The 17,771-nt window shown below is 36.9% G+C and overlaps 1 protein-coding gene across 2 annotated transcripts in view; it reads right to left on the reverse strand.

The window, feature by feature from the left end:
• LOC141402339 (receptor-type guanylate cyclase Gyc76C-like) overlaps nucleotides 1-17,771 on the reverse strand; it is a 91,634-nt gene that overhangs the window by 39,888 nt on the left and 33,975 nt on the right. The window contains exon 2 of one of the 2 annotated variants that reach the window (XM_073983316.1): nucleotides 250-349. The exons of the other annotated variant lie outside the window; for it this stretch is intronic. The gene's annotated coding sequence lies outside the window, so the exon portion shown is untranslated. The remainder of the gene's footprint in view (nucleotides 1-249; nucleotides 350-17,771) is intronic. 2 annotated transcript variants of the gene reach the window in all.

Raw genomic sequence — 17,771 nt, forward strand, 5'->3', positions numbered from 1 at the left:
ACTTGTAAACATTAAGGGTTGTTTAAATGCTTACATGTGCCCCACCAACTGTTCTTTGTGTCGTTAACAAAAAGTACCCGGCCGACGGTGAGCGTTGAACACACATTACTTTGTAATGGGCTACATAATGACTAACCGATCCAAATTGTTGCTGGGTATTAGTTGAAATATAGGAAAATTATTGAAAAGAGGTATGTGTATGCAATTTGGTATGGTTCAAGGTATCCTCCTTATTTGCAGCATACTTACATGATGATGATGTTATTGAGATGGTTGAAGCAGCAGTTGCTTTGGTAATAGGATTTGTGTTGGAAAGGAACGAACTGATTCCGATTTCATTTAACCATAACTGAAATTAAATAGATACAGGGGACTGGTAAATACAAAATATAATATTAAGCATGGTCGTTTATCTACATAAAAATAAATATCAAATGTTGTTCGTTGGTAATGGCATCAGTTGAGAACGGCTGGACCTATTTGGATAATTATTATTATTATAATTTTTTTTTTTGAAATGTTCGTCATAAACCAACTTTTTATGCAAAGAAAATTTGACAACGCCCACTTTTACGCCCATTTTTTAATTTTAGGGGTCGATTATGGATGGCAACTCAACTAAAATTGCGTTGTCAGAAGTGAAAATCACACAATTAAAATGAGTGAAACGACAGAAATTTTTTTAACTTCATTCAAAATCAGTGTTTTGAGCATTCGGTTATTAGTTGATTTGTAAAAAAGTATGAATTTCAATGTACTCGTAGAAATGGAAGTTTCTATTATTAAATTTGCTGTCGGCAACGCAACTAGAGTTGGGTTGCCTTCCATAATCGACCCCTTAATCTTTTCTACAAAAACTACTGAACTGATTTTCCTGGTTTTCCATATTTTTCCATATTTTTTCAAAATGCTACAGCTGTGTACAAAATAATAGGAGTGCCCATACACAAAATGGAATGGCCAAAAAAAACATGGTTAATTTTCTCAATTTTTGGCCAATTTTGTACTTGTTTAACATTGTTGACATCCCAACTGTTAATTCATTAATAGAAATTTGGCAATTCGTTTTAAATTATTTACTGTTGGTGTAACATTATAAGTCGTCTTCAAATTTTTTGTTCAAAAAAATAGGAGTGCGGAAGAAAGAGGACAATAAACATATTTTTAGTCGAATTTATGTCATGTTCATACCAGTTCTTTAATTACGTTGTTCGCTCTCACAATTACGTATACGAATTAATCCATTCATACGACATGGACCATACTTCATACCAACATAGTTCATATTTTCATACTTTTTGTTTGCTGATTTTAAAGGAAGTTTCAAACAAAAGACATGCAGAATTAGTTGATATGAACTGGAAAAATAATTTTCTTTCCCCCAAACATCTATTTTATGTTATATTCTATTATTTCCATTCATTATTTTCTTAAAATTGTGATGTTTTCAACACATTTTTCAAAATTTCTATAATCAAAATTAACGGGAGAGAGTCCTGCCAAAATAACTTTTTGGTATACAGACTTTCAGGCAGGTATTTGATTTTAGTTTTTAGATTTTTACGCGAATTTGAAACAATCCACAAGAATCGTAACTGCAATGAAATAGAAGACAAAATTTACTAAGCTTTGAATGTATACTAATCGTTCCACCGTTTACTTTTCATTCATGTTTTGCAGTTTTCTAAAAATGTTGTTTTTATAAATTTTTCAATTTTGTATTTTGTCTGTCATAATTAATTTATTTCGATAAATACTCTAATTTGTTAGAGATGGTATATATTTTATCGTCATTCGGAGAGTAATTTAAATTGAACAATGTACAAAAATCGTTCTTTGCTCTCAGAATTTTGTATGGAAAATGAAGTAATACAATGAACAAGACATTACGACCAAAACTTTAAATATTTCAGTTGATAGAAGTAAATCCAATAGATTTGTGGCGATTTTTCTCATAAATTAAGCAATTATGGATTTTATAGACAAACCCTTTAGTGATTAGAGTTGTTTAACACTCTGGCTATTACATCGAACAAAATATGTATAATGATTGCTGTCCCATAAATTTGTGTATTTTGATCATTGAGCCCAGGTTAAGCCAATTTCCATTAGCCCTTTATGTAAGGATCGGCCAAAAAAGCGTATCTATAAGGCATTTATTCCTCGACCAAATAATATTTTGAGGACCTATATTTGCTAAAATTATAAGTGCATCGGCTTGCAAATTCATTTTCGAGACAACGTTGATTGCAACGCGGACCGGGGTCTGCTAGTTATTATTAAAGTACAGATGTGATGAGCATGATTAGTCATATAGATATCAATCGCTAATTATCATAAAACTAATTGTAGAAGGCATTGAAACGTCTCTATGTTGAAAGAAGTAGACGAAAATTATCGTTGTAGAGTTCAATTTCACACATTAATTTGTATAACGTTATTCATATAAAACATATGGATCAAATCAACCCAATATCACATATCATTATTATGTATCGTTTTTTAATGAAAGGTGAAATTTTTACTACCCTTTTGTTGGACTGGTGCAGTTGTAGTTTCGAACAAGGCGAATTTAAGAAGGTGATCCAAAAGACGAATTCAGGCCGTAGTCTTCATTTGCTGTCAAATTTTTTTGCGCGAAATATATACAAAGTCAAGAGGAAACGATAAAATATTCTTCGCAAAAAATATGTTTTGCCAGCAAATGAAGACATCAGTTAGTATTTTTGTATCACCTTCTTTCTTGTACCATGGTTTCGAATATAGGCTGACTTCCGAAACGTCTGTTGCTGTGCAAATGTCTTAAGTATTGTGTTTTCGTTATACTTAACTACTGCAAAGCTATGTTTTCCAAAACACGTATAATTTTTTTCTGTGCAACTGAATTATTTTGACGAAAACTAAAAAAAGGAAGTCAGCCATAGTCATAGATCATGTAAAGGGAAATTAAACATCTTTCTGATAAATGTAAACAAATATTTTTGCACGGGCTCGGAGTCCAGTTATTTTTCTCGATTCAGACTCCAAGTCCTGAGAGGCAAAGGAAGACCTCTATTTTCAGCTGGTGGTTGATATTTGACAGCCATTTTACCACCGACTTTTTATAGACAACTTATAAAGATGTTTCTCATTGCCAAAATACTAAGAAAATGTGGAGAGCATTTTGCGCATTGTGCTGGTCAACACCAGGTTTCTTAATACATATATTAAATTTTTTCTAAATATTGTTCGAGAGCTAATAAAGAATAGACCGTACTCATATGAGCAATGTTTTAAATTGAGTCGCATTTATTTGGTTGGTGCCAATTAACGACGCAAATTCGTGTATTGTGTGTACTGTGTCAGTTTTTCAAAATTTAATTATTTTCGAAGCTTACTGCAGAATACCAATAATCCTACATTACGAAGAATGTGTCCTTATTCCATATTCAATTATTTATTAATAAGTTCCACAATACCATATGGTACAACGTGGACTCCCTCCCTCACTGTACATTGGTTGGCTTTATTTCTTTAATGCAAACAAGTCCTTCCACCATTAAGCTCAGCTCTTAAGAACAATAATTAAAAGTAATGTGGCGAGTACAACTGTCCTCCAATTAAATGCACACTTTACCCCACTACAATGTCATTTATGCAAAAATTGAAGAAACAAAAACATATTGTGGGTGTATATATGTATGTATGTATGTGGAATCCCACAGATTGCAAAGTTTACAAGGGAAAATTTGGGAATGAATGGGAATGACAATCATTCATGCATTGTTTAACGTTGATAGAAAAGGAATAAATCAAAAGAAGAAAACGTAAATGATGACGTTTGTTCTGACTTTAAAAAAGCTGAAATAAAACATATTCTCAAATAAATGTCGAGTAGAGTGTAAAGTTTCAATGGGGAGCCACCGTTGTGCAATGTAAGCATTCATTCTCTGATCAACACATCAAATCCCCTAATTGTAATGATGGATTAAATTTCCTGAGTATTTCAGTCATAAAACACTTCTCTACAACTTGTGTCGTATGACACGCCGTTTGGACTCGGCGATAAAAAGTAGGTCCAATATTATTAAGACCCTTCGGGGATGTTATGGGAACATACGTATGTATGAGAGTAATGGTAACACCGCAATGTAAGCCCATTTGATGAAAGAAGGAAATATGAATCAAATTTTAATTTTTTGAAGAAGCTGCGGGAGAAACAGCACTGCTTCATCCGAATTTTTTGTTTTTCTAACTGCATCGGCGAGTTATTTTCGTATCCAGTCGCGATTCTTCTCCATCAGCTCTTGTTTTTGAAATCCTTTTTAACGATTTTTTCCTAGAATTTCGTTATTCTCGTATACAAGCAACTATTCTTTGTAGGTTTTTCGATACGAATATATCGAGGAGATACAAACAGTTTTTGCAATAATTATGGTAAATATATATCAAAAAACATAGAAGACATACAATAGACCTTGTAGACATTTGCTTATTATGAGTACTTTAAGCAGTTATTACGCCATCAGGGGAAGTCATAGAATCTTCATGTTGTATACCGGGTATGCTTAGGGTGTCTAGTACATAGTCCATAACATACAAATCGTCGTGAAAACTGCTAACGAGATATCATTCACCAGTGATTACCACATAAGCCATTTACTTCTCCTTAGGGGTAGTTTACACTATCTATCAATGTCATATGACACGAAATAAAAACATTCCATATTTATCCACGGAGGCAATGTGGATACGTAGTTTTTTTTTCATTTTTGCTGGTGTGGACGCACAGAGTAAATGGCGTAAGGAAAATCTCCAATATTACACATATTAGCGAATATATAACGATGTAAAATTTCGTGTCATATGACATTTACAGTGTAAACTACCCCTTAGCAGTCTTCATGACGATTTTTAAGTAATGGCCGAGAAACATGGGCGAGTTGCCAGCACTATTTATCTTGTAAAATTGTATCAGGTGCTAATATACAGGATATATTTTATTTTTCAAAGTGGATACCCTCATCACGAAATTTCAACGACGTATCAATAAAAACAATTTTAATAATATGAGAAATATAACAATATTATTGAAAATATGCATGGCGGTGCTATTATTTACACATAACGTGTCGCAATCATATGAAATAAATTCCGTGCAAAACTAATGTCCAGGGGATATGTAATTGTATACGTCCGACTATAGCTCTCTCTCTTATGATTTTTTTTATAATTTTGGTTTTTGCAAGTCTTTAGTTGTCTAACTGTATATATGTATATGTATTAGGATTCTGTGCATGACAGTATCACCATATAACAGTTTACGTATCACCCAAGTGCTAATCGATTGTTCGAAAATCAATCGGAACGTATAGTGACAAAATGTTATCAACTAATTTACATAGAATCACTAATAAATCTTTGCATTCTAAAAATAGCTACCAACGTTCATGTCTATCGCTTCGATTTTGGTCTACATTTGATTTTTGGTTTTTTTATGAACAAATTTAAGGCAGTCTAAAAGAATTCTACTTTTTACCTAAAGCCATTAAAAACAATAGAAATGGGTAGGGCAGCCCTTCAATACAAAACAAAACGTCGAAGTTTGTATCTTTAACCTTTGTTTAATTACTTGCCGTAAACTAAATGGCAAGAGAATATGCAAACAAGTCTATATTCTCATAATTCCTAAGGTAATTATAGAGAAAAATTGAACGGAAGAAATTGCTAGGCAAACAGTTGTAAATGGAAATGAAGGAACGAAGGAAGCACAGACAATAGAAGGAAACATTGCCAAACGTAACCAATTCCCAGATAGCACAGTCGTTCCGGCCCGAAATGGAACATGGCGCATACAAACGTATTGTACCCATTTCCATGGCAAAGTCAAAGTAACCACGCAATTAAGAATGCAATGGAGACTCAGTGACTCTCTCTCTCTCTCTGTAGCACTTTAGGGACGACTGTTTTAATGACCAGTAACTTTTGTTATTTACTTATCAGCAGTGTACATGGACATGTATATTCAAAGAAATCCGACAAGCCCAAAAAAATAACAACAACAAATATGATTTAGGGTAGAAACGATGCGATTTGTCGTAAGCTTTAAAGGAAAAACACATTCGGAAACCGGAATCAATTGAAACAACCACTTCGTTGAGAAGGAATCCTTGTGGCAGTCATTCACTGCTGCCGCTGGTTTTAAATTATATAAAAATCAAGTGGTGTAAAACGCATTTTGTAGTGAACTACATCGACGACGTCCTTCGATGTGACAACAGGTGGTCAATGTGGTAGATATGCCGTTATCTTAAATGTTACATCAATAATCATCGATTGATGTATTTAAGGTCAACCACTCATGCTCAACTCAAACTTGTCTAAGTGCAGAGCGAGTGCTGAAAGGAACAGAAGAAAGAAACCCTTAAAAATGTTAATATTTCACTGTGGATTCCTTCCTACAAGTATGTGTCTTCAGACATCGAGTAGGGGAAAAACAAACTGTTATCCAATGATGACCATGAGCCGTGACACGTAAAAAAATTAAAATAAAGATGAACAATTACAACATATCCCTCATTTACTCAAAAAGTATCCTATCTGAAAAACGTCAATTTTAAACTATTCTATCAAATTTTGATTTGCAAACTTTGAAAGCCAGACTCCACGTATCTCTGCCTTTTCCCAATGTCAAACATTTTTGCTGTTATGGGCCCAAAGATAGGCCTTTAGAAATTTGATTTACTTTCTGAATAAAAATTCAGCTCGTCATGGTCAATTTTTTTATAATTTTTCTCTGGTTTTGGTCCTGTCCTAGATACCAAACTTAAAAAAATCGTTTTTTATCCTGTTTCACCAGTTCATCGACAACAAAACTCAACTACAAAAATTTTTTATTGAAATTATAGGTAAATTTCAATAAAAAAGTTTCTAGAATATACGAATTTTCTAGGAAAGCATCTTAAAAGTCAAAATAGCAAACCGTTCAAAATTCATGAAAACAGTAATGTACAAATATGCACCTAAGATCTCAGTAATTGACTTTCTAGAAACGGTGCTCCCATAACGTTTCCCCAAAGAGTACATTTCAAACTTTGGAATAACCGGGGAGACAAGTAGCTCCTTTTTTGACAAGAATTTGATTTTTTTTTTTTCAAAAAAAAATTAATACAAAGTAAGTTTCTTAGCCAATTATATATGTATTGAAGATAACTATAAATAATATAAATAATTCTCGACTTAAAAATTACATACAGTGTTATACAAAAATATAATAATCTCATAGTTCATCTTTTGCATATAGCTAACCTGATATCAGTGGTATATTTTTATGCAGGATCAAAGTTGGTTTGAACTGTTTATACTAAAATAAACACAATAATACATGTTTGTTGATCTACATATCGCTCATTTACTCAAAGATATTGTTGCACAAAAACTAAAATAACTACTTGGACAATATTTTGCAAACAACTAGCCAGATATCAGTGCTAAATTTCTGTGCAAGATCAAGCATGATTTGAAGTGTTCTTGTGCTTCATAAACTCAAAAAACTTTTGTGTTGAATTATGCGAAACTCGTAGGAAATGAGCTGTAACCAGAGCTCCGAAATACTCGCTCGAATTCTACTCGCGAGTGAAATTCGAGCGAGTTCGAGCAGGAATAATAGCGCGAGTGGAAAAAATAAATCGAGTATACTCTATTTTTACTCGTCACTCGCGAATCATATTTCAGACTTGCACCTTTTTACTAGCGAGTAAAAAGTGTTTGAGAATACGAGTACTTGAAGAGTACGAGTTTTGCAAGAAAAAACGAGTGGGGGTGAAAATGCTCGAAATAGAGTACGAGTATACTCGAAGAGTAAAATCGAGTAAAAATGAATTGATATATTTTTGAAACATTTGTGTTGCGTGATTTTTTTTAAGAAAAGTGTGCATAACCCCCTCAACTTCCCCGCACTATACTTACTCCCCTCAACTTTCCCGCCCTAAACTTACTCCCCTCAACTTGCCCCCAGTATGAAAATTTGTACAAGTCGTAGAAAAAATAGAAATTGCTAACTCAGAAAATGTATTTTTTGAGTTATGCCACTCTTTGAATAAATGAGCGATATGTTAAACTTCGAGCAAATGATATCTAACTCATTGCGTTCTAAAAATATCAACACAAAATGTTGACACAATATGAATACCACTTCGTGGAAAAAATTGCAATCTCAATTATACAGTCAGGGACAAAAGTTTACATACACCCTATAAATGTCGGGTTCAAGGTTAAGTAATGATTTTTACGAAATTCCAAGTATACATTTTTATTTCTTCTCACTAATAAACAATATTAAATACAACAAAAGTATATTCCATAATACAAATAACGGTGAATTTCACAAAAACCAAAAAATGATAAGGACAAAAGTTTACATACACCTCAAGTAAATATGTGTATTACCGTACAATTTATAGAATTAGCTGCAAAATTTATACATTTTATTGTTTTGGCGAATGTCTCTGGGAGTCTGAGACATATTTTAGAAAAAAAATTGTTGGGGGTTAAATTCCGTTATTTAAGCTCAGACTTCTTGTATAGCTAGCTAATTAAAACGGACACTTGCTTATTTCTTTGCGTTTTTAAGTATTGTACTTTATAACAAGTAGGAAAAGCGTTAAGTTCGGTCGGGCCGAACTTTTTATACCCTCCACCACAAATTTCAGCCATTTCGGTGGATTAATGTGGCCACAACCTTCAAAATACCGAAAATCGGAAAGTACCCCAACGTTTCTAGTCACAATGTGTCAATGGCCTCAAGGGGTTTACACCAGGATGTATCGTATTTACTACTATTCGGTTGTTTAACTTTTTTTATTATGCGGCAAACAAAAGAACGGTTGATATTAATCCACTTTCCGAATGAATTTTTTAAAATTTAAATGTTTATATGAGGGAAAAAATTTTTGATTTGAGGGTATTGTGAGATTTTCCCCAGACCATGGGAAAAGTGGTAGAAAGTGGCAACCCTGTTAGGATAACAAATGCAAATCCTTTCTAAGATGACACTACCATGCCCCAAAAGGCAAATTTAAGTCAAAAGTACAGGTAATTAACACCGACGACACTACAATTTTTAATAATATTCTATTGTTGCTTTTGTTTTGCAATCCACGTTCTCGAGGATCAGCCAATATTATTGTTGTTGTTATCCCATCCAACGACAAAGTACAAAAACAACATGTTGGAAGCTCTCTGTACATAATAAAGAACAACTGGCCACAATATATTTCATTTTTAAAAATTGTAACGGATCCAAAAATTGAATTACTGCAAAATCCTCGATTTGTTGCTTTTGATATGCACAACACTGTATGTTGGCGTGATACCAGTGTGAGAAACCCAAAAAGAAAAGAAATAAAAACAATTTGGTGTATGTAATTTTATGTATGTTTATTTTCAAATCTTTGTTGTAAAGTTGGTGGGTTTCAAAGAAACAAGACTTTACCTTTATGCGTGTGTCGTTAACAAGAGCGAAAGAACAAGTGTAGTTGCAGGTGGGCAGAATAACGATAATAAGGCCGTGAACATCAACTACGACGCAGCATTGGAAAGCGCCCCTCTGCATCCGAACTATGCGAATAAAGCTTTCCAGGAGAGGTAGTAGAAAAGAGCGAACTCTCTCCTACAAAGAAGGCTCCTGGAAGAAGTGCAGAGAAGATTTCCCCATAGAGCTCGAACGAGCGGCCAATTAACGTAGTTAATTGGAATGCTGGGAAGGGGAAACAAAGTATCGAACGTATACATTGGCGTAACCAATATATCGAACTTATACATTTGCCGCCCACCTTGACGCGCTATCTGCAAGGCAACAGGGTTAGACTAATTCGCGAGCAAAACTTATACTAGTGTTAGTAGTGGAGTGAGTATGTTTCAAATGAGAGGTACGAAATTCAGTTTCTATTGAGCATTTTTAGAGATAATTCAATTTTTTATTCAATTCATTAAGTATAAATTTTGGATCTGTGTTTTTAATTTAGGGGTGTACTGCACCTGAGATGACCCAGCCAAACGAGGTGTATTGGGCGGTAGGCAAACCCGGTTGAGCCATAATGCGCGATGGTATTATGATCTTGGAATAAATTTCTGGCCCCAGCACCATTGCTACCGCTCGCGATCTAAAAAACTCGGGGTCCGCCAATGGCAGTCCTACAAATGAATCACAAAATGATGGCGGTATCGATAAAGCAGGCGTTCGATTACCGGATAACTTCGCTACTTGTGCAGTTATATATTGCCTCTGAGAATGGTCATAACAGGAAGTTACCATGACATCGCAGTAACGTGCACCATCCACCGACGATATAGGCCAGTTCAAGTGGGACACCAACGTCTCGCAAATCCGACTGACACCCGAACAGGGATCGATCAGCGCGCGCACATGCATGCTGCCGTTTCGGAAGCAGAGACGGACAACAGCGGTAGGCGCCAGAGTAACCAGACGGGTAATGGGGAGTGGTGGAAGGGCTCTGGTCGCTGGCGGTGCAACAACCTGACGTGCGGAGAAAGACGATTGAGGGGTACGATCAGCTTCATTGGTACGCGAAGATTTATTAGGCACGCATTTACGGTCATGTAATAGGATGTGATGAGATCCGGCGCAGTGTTTGCAATTTCGAGCAGCCCGACAAGAGGATGTCTTGTGATTGGATTGCAGACAATTAGCACAATAGCCATTGGACACAACAAACCGCAGGCGTTTTTGAAGAGGCATTCTCTTGAATTTGAGACATCTGTATAGTGGGTGGGAGCTGCGACAAAGACGGCATGCCAAACGGGTGGAAGGTGACGGATGACTTCTACTAGCAACGACGGAATGAGATGATGTCGTTGTTGGCTGAGGGTTAGTCGGCTCCTTACCAGTTGATGGACCTGGAGCAGACTGGTTCGGGGCTGCTACAGCTTCATCAATTTTGGTGAGCAACATCTCCTTCTCAACCTCTCCGTCAGACATCATATCATCGTCACTCTCAGGCATAACTACCACAGGAAAAATGTCGGAAGCAGACTCCATATCTAAACAAGTATTTACACGACATAGAAAAGGTATTTATTATTCGTTGTCGATTAATACTAACTTCGCAACTGGTCGTCGAACAATGCCTTGTTCCGTCCGAAGATCTACAACTCTAACGTGACCATCAGTTCCAGGATGGATCTGAACAACGCGACCTAGCTTCCACGAAGTAGGGGGTAATTGCTCATGACGGAGCACAACTAAATCATTTATTTGGATATCGCGCTGAGGATGTTTCCATTTATATCGCTTGTGCAATTCGACTAAATATTCCTCTTTCCAACGAATACAAAATTGATGAGTGAGAGCTTTTAACTTGCGATATCTATTGACCAAACTAAGAGGGGAATCGACTATTACTTCTTCAGGTGGCGAAAGAAGAGGAGAACCAATGAGGAAATGACCCGGGGTAAGTGCGACTGCATCAGTTTGATTATCATTTATAGGACAAAGGGGTCGGGAATTCAAGCAAGCCTCGATACGAACTAAAACAGTGGAAAGTTCCTCAAAGGTGTATTTAAATGTTTTTGCATGACGGCGAAAATGTTTTTTAAAACTTTTGACTGCAGCTTCCCACAGGCCTCCCATATGGGGAGCACCCGCTGGGATAAACTGCCAAGAAATCTCTTGATAACCTAACGAAGAACAAACTTTCTCACGACCCTCTTTAATGAAATTTCTGAAATTACTTTCAATTTCACGAGATGCACCGACGAAATTTGTCCCATTGTCTGAAAAAACTGTTTTAGGGCAACCACGACGACCAATAAACCTATAGAAGGCTGCCAGAAAAGACGCAGAAGATAAGTCAGTGGTGGCTTCTAAGTGAACTGCTTTAGTTGAAAAGCAGACGAAGACACATACATAACCTTTAGTAACTCGGCACGCCCTGCCCGTAAATGACTTCATATCAAAGGGTCCCGCGAAATCAACTCCTGTAGTGTGAAAGGGGCGAGTGACTACCGTTCGTTCCCGAGGCAGAGCAGCCATGATTTGATTACATGACCGCTTTTTCTCAAGGATACACGTCTTACAACGATTAATGACACAACGAACAAGATTTTTTAAGCGAGGAACCCAATACTCGATACGAAGTATACGAAGCATTAACTGATTTCCACCATGAATGGAAATGGCGTGCACGAATTCTGCAAGCAGGCGAACAAATCTACAAGAATATGGCAATACTATGGGATAGCGTTCAGTGTATGACAGTGTTGGGGACTTTGCTAAACGGCCATTAAGACGCATGACACCGTCTTGGTCCAAACGAGGGTTGAGTGGGAGGAGTGAACTTTTCGAAGGCAAAGGAGACTGGTCTAATAAACATTTATACTCCTCAGCAAAATACGCCTTTTGAGCAAGAATTGCTAGACGAAGCTTAACTGCTTTTATTTCGGAGGGATCTAATGTAGTAGAAGGGAATGTTCGACGACTTTGAGAGTGTGGACGACAATTATTGTAAAATCTAAAAACATAAGACAATACCCTCAAAGCCCTTCCAAGTGACGAAAAATTATCCAAAATATCTTGATAAGAGGAAAAGAATGCGAAATTACTTTTGACTGGACGAATTTCCAGATCAGTATCTATAGATGTGGTATCATTTATTTTCCATTGAGAGGAATCTGACAATAACCACTCAGGACCATGCCACCAAAGTGAAGAATTGGCTAAGTCCTGGGGCGAGATACCACGACTACCCAAATCAGCAGGGTTATCTTCGGATCTAACGTGGAACCATTGACCATTCCCTACATTTTCCTGAATTCGACATACTCGATTAGCTACGAAAGTTTTCCAAGTGGAAGGGGTTTTACGAAGCCATGAGAGGACTATAGTGGAATCGGTCCAACAATAAACTCTACTAACTGGAATTTGAATTTCCTGAACTACCGACTTTAGAAGCTCCGATGCTAATGTAGCCCCACAAAGTTCAAGGCGAGGCAATGATACCGATTTTATAGGTGCAACTTTGGTTTTGGAAGTTAAAAGATGAACATTAACTTTACCAAGTGGAGACTGAGTTCGCAAGTAAACTACCCCCGCATATGCCTTTTCCGAGGCATCAGAAAAGAGGTGTAGCTCAGTTATGTCTTCTGGACAATATTGAACCCAACGAGGGATATTAATCGAATTAACGGAAGAGTAATTTGCAATAAAAGACTCCCACGAGACTTTTGTATTGGTAGGCAAGTAATCATCCCAATCTATCTTGTCTAACCAAACTTGCTGCATAATAATTTTTGCGACAACAATTACAGGCGAAAGCCAACCTACGGGATCAAAAAGTTTGGCTATAATTGACAAGACTTCCCGTTTGGAGTATTGGGCCTTTTTTGGGATAGAGTCTACAACGAAAAAGAAAGTGTCGGAATGGGCATTCCAGCGAATTCCTAAGGGTTTGGAACTACTGGATTCTACAAATGAAAGGACCTGGGCATCAACGAGTTCGTTGGGAGAAAAACGAGATAAAATGGACTTGTGATTTGATGTCCACTTCCTCAGTTCAAACTTTGCAGAAGCTAAGGCTTCAACAAGCTGATCACGATAGGATAATGCGGTGTGAATATCGTGAGCGCCAGCAAGTACGTCGTCTACATACATACAATTGCGCAGAATATGCGCGGCGAGAGGATAATCGGACTGAGTGTCCTGAGCTAATTGCAGAAGAGTGCGAATGGCTAGGAAGGGCGCACAGTTTACCCCAAATGTGACCGTTTGCAACTCATAATCTTGAATAGGGTCTGAAGGAGACGATCTAAACAAAATTCGTTGAAATTGTGAATGTTTGGGATCAACACGAATTTGGCGATACATCTGAGTGATATCGCAGTTGAAAACAAATTTGAATAAACGCCATCGCAAAATTAAGAGCACTAAGTCTGCTTGAAGAGTTGGCCCAACATGGAGAAGGTCATTTAAGCTAACACCATTGGAAGTTTTATTTGAAGCGTTGAATACTACGCGAAGTTTTGTGGTCGGTTTTTCAGGATTGATTACAGGGTGATGAGGAAGGTAGCACACGAGAGAACTAGAAGCTTGAGGGGGCTGAACTGGACACATATGTCCCAACGACAAGTATTCTTGTAGAACTTGGTCATAAACTACTTTGACTGAAGGTCTTCGAAGAAGCGAATTTTCCGACCGACAAAACTGTTTTAAAACGTTACTACGAGAGTCCCCCAGTTGCAAAGTTTGCGGAAATTCGGATTTAAAGGGAAGCGTTACTACGTAACGTCCTTCCGAATCTCGCACGGTCGTGGCACGATAATTCTTCTCACAAAACATGTCCGATGGAGAAACGTGTTTCAATCTGGGAACTTCTTCGAGTTCCCAGAACCGGAGTAGTGTTTTGTTGAGAGATTCCTCCTCAGCTATATCCAACACAGTCGAAAAGACCTGGACTGAGGAAGAAGGCATGGGACCAGTCAGAATCCAGCCGAATGTCGTGTTTTGGGCTAACAAGGAGTCCAGAATATTTCGACGCGTCCCTTCCCGCAAAATTTGTGGATACAAATCCGCCCCCAATAACAAATCAACAGGTCTAGAATCAAAGAGGTGGGAATCAGCGAAACGAAGATTAGGCAAGCGAGAAGTGATGTTTGAACTGAGGGAAAATGATGGAAGACTTCCAGAAATTTTTGGAAGAACAAATGCTAATGTCTCTACTACTAAGGAAGAATCGATTGGTGAACCAATGCGAAGAGGGCAATTTTTCTTTGAAGTGGCATAGGTAGAACCATTGACACCAGAAACAGTTGCATTAATGGACCGAGTTGGCAATTTAAGAACCTTTTGCAAATTTTCTGTAATAAACGAAGCCTCTGAACCGGGATCGATAAGAGCCCTAGCAGGATACGAAACTCCTAAATGAACAATGTCAACCATCGCAGTACCTAACAAAACGTTCCGATTTTGGGATGTATGGAACACTTGACTATTCATGGTTCTAGGATTAGCACCAGTGGATGTTGATGCGACATTATCAAGTCCTTGAGGAGGATTGGTATTGGTAAACGAGGGGAGTGAGGTAGGTGATCTAGAAGGAGCTGAAGTAGGCCTATGCAACATTGTATGATGGCGACCTTTGCAAATATTACAATTGTGGGTACTAGAGCAGTCTTTGACTGAATGTCCCACTGAAAGACAATTAAGACAACAACCCTGCTTTTTAGCGGCTTCAAATCTTTTTTTCAAATGAAAGCGCCCTAAATTTAGGGCAAGAACGCAATGAATGAGATTCTTTGCGACAAAGTACACATACCGATTTCGACTTATCTTTGACCGAAGAAGTAGCAAGATTAGTTTTGACTCTACTTTTCGGAATTGAAATTGAAGAAGAACCTCTCATGTCCCTAAGGCAAGCTAATGTTTGGATTCGTTCTGTTAGGAACTTATCTAATTCATCCCACGAGGATAAAGAAGATTTATCTCTAATACTCTGTTCCCACAAAGTTGCAGTTAATTTAGGCAAACGCTGTTGACAAATAAATACCAAAATTGGATCCCAATGATCCGTGGCTACATCATAGACTGACATAGCAGAAATACAACTATTGATTCCACGCTGCAAAGTTTTCAAGTTAGAACTAGTCTCAGCTTCGAACACCGGAAGGTCGAATAGGAGCTTAAGATGGTTATGGACCAGAATGCGTTTATTATCATACGTATCTTTTAACGATTTCCAAGCTAAAGCGAAACTTCTATGGGTGAGCGGAAACTTTGCCACGATTTCCCTAGCCTCCCCCTTTGTTTTTTGTACCAAGTGACAAAGCCTCTCAATGTCACTTAGTCCAGCGTTATTAATGAACATGGCTGAGAAAAGATCCCGGAAAGTGGGCCACGACAAAAAGTCACCATGGAAATCCTCAATGTCGCAAGGTGGTAACTTGAGATTATGCATATTATTGGAAACGTATGGTGGTAGACTCCAATTACCAATGGAAATGTCCGAAGGGTTCTGAAAATTTAGATGAACAGGAGTGGACAAATGTGAAGAAATCGAATTATTGATAGACATATTGCCACCATTAGAAGCAGGTGGTTGACTAATGTTAGGCCTATTAGACCCACGAATCGAAGAATTGAGTTGTTGACTATTTTGAGATGGACGGTTTTGCGGAGTACTAATAAGCAATGACGATGGGGAAGCAGGGGGAGACTTTACTGATTTAAGCTCCTCCAGTTTTTCATTTATAGTCGACAAACAAAGGACATAGCTTTCGCAAGTGGCTTGATACTTTGCGTCGGCTGAGGAAATGTCTTCAGAATTCGTACCTTCAACAGACATAAGATGATCCAAATACCTATCATAAGTATCCTTCACTTTCTTCCACAAATCTTGGAGTTCCGTGTTACGAATCTCAAGATTGAAAACAGTGTGGTTTTCTGGCCTAATCAGATTAAAACCAGCAATGAATTTGACAACATTGTCAGAAGCACGAATAAATTGTGTGACAGGAGTGACCGACATGATTTAAGACAAGAAAAAACCAAAAAGTATCGACAGAAAATTAAAAAATCTCAAAAAAAAATCACTTTTTTAACTATTTCAGAAAGTCAACTAGACCCGAATGTAGGGTGCACACGGTCTAATTTGCAGAAAAAGATCGGGAGAAATAAGCACGATGGCTAATAGCAACGAAAAGCTTAAAAAAAGTACGAAAAATTTCGAAAAATCACAAGTTCTTGACAAATTAATGAGAAAATCGTCTATTACCAACAGTAGGGTGCACGTCACACTATGTGGTAAAAACGAATTTATCCAAAAATGTTTCGAAAAAAAAATTAAAATGGAATTTATAAATAAATATTTATAAATAATTGAAAAAAAAATCAATAAAATGTGAATTTAATATATAAATATTATCAATAATGCCGATTGTAGGGTGCTTTATTCGAATAATATCACGAACAATCAATATTTAATCGCGACACGAAATTATATTCGAAAAAAATAACAAACAAAATTTTATTAAAAATTTATCAAAAAAATATTATTTTTTACACTGGTGCCCAAGGTGCGACAGCCAGCAACGAAAACGAATAAAAGAAAGGAAAACACAAGCAGCGTCGCGTCGGCAGAGCGATCAACGTATGTTAGTCAAACCACACACAAACCAACCAACGACAAGAGAGTTGGAAAAAAAAGAAATAAATTGTTGCTAGCTTGTATGGATGCTGGAATTTTTGGGTATTTTTGTTGTTGCGATTAAACGACAAAAACCCAAACGACAAATGAGATTAGAAAATTGTTGGTAGTTTTTAGAATTGCAAATAAAAGGGCACGATGGAGAATAGTAGTGTTGTTATTGTTTTTTCTCACTAGTGGCTGACAATTTCAACGATTAAGGGAATGTGTGTATGTAAGCCCTTAGGTAGAAATAATAAACAAGCACTACAGAATCGATCACCGGCAAACAAATTAAAGCAATAGAATGCGAACAAATGCAAATTAGGCAGAAATTAAATTAGAATAATTTAGATTTTTTGTAAATAATCAGCGAATGTATTAAAATAAAGCACAATATTGGGATTATTGGTTATTTTAATACGATTATTTAGCAAATTGTACGACAATAAGTGGACTGTATGATGGTTTTTATGTTATAACACACGCGTTAAGGCAATTGTAGGGCGACCAGTACGCGACGTAGCGAACGAAATATCAAAAATATCACTTTTTTAAAACCGAAAAAAAAGCAAAACAACAACACTCGCGGTATGC

This window comes from Musca autumnalis, unplaced genomic scaffold, assembly GCF_047663935.1.
Source record: "Musca autumnalis isolate F117 unplaced genomic scaffold, ASM4766393v1 scaffold_4, whole genome shotgun sequence".
NCBI lineage: Eukaryota > Metazoa > Arthropoda > Insecta > Diptera > Muscidae > Musca > Musca autumnalis.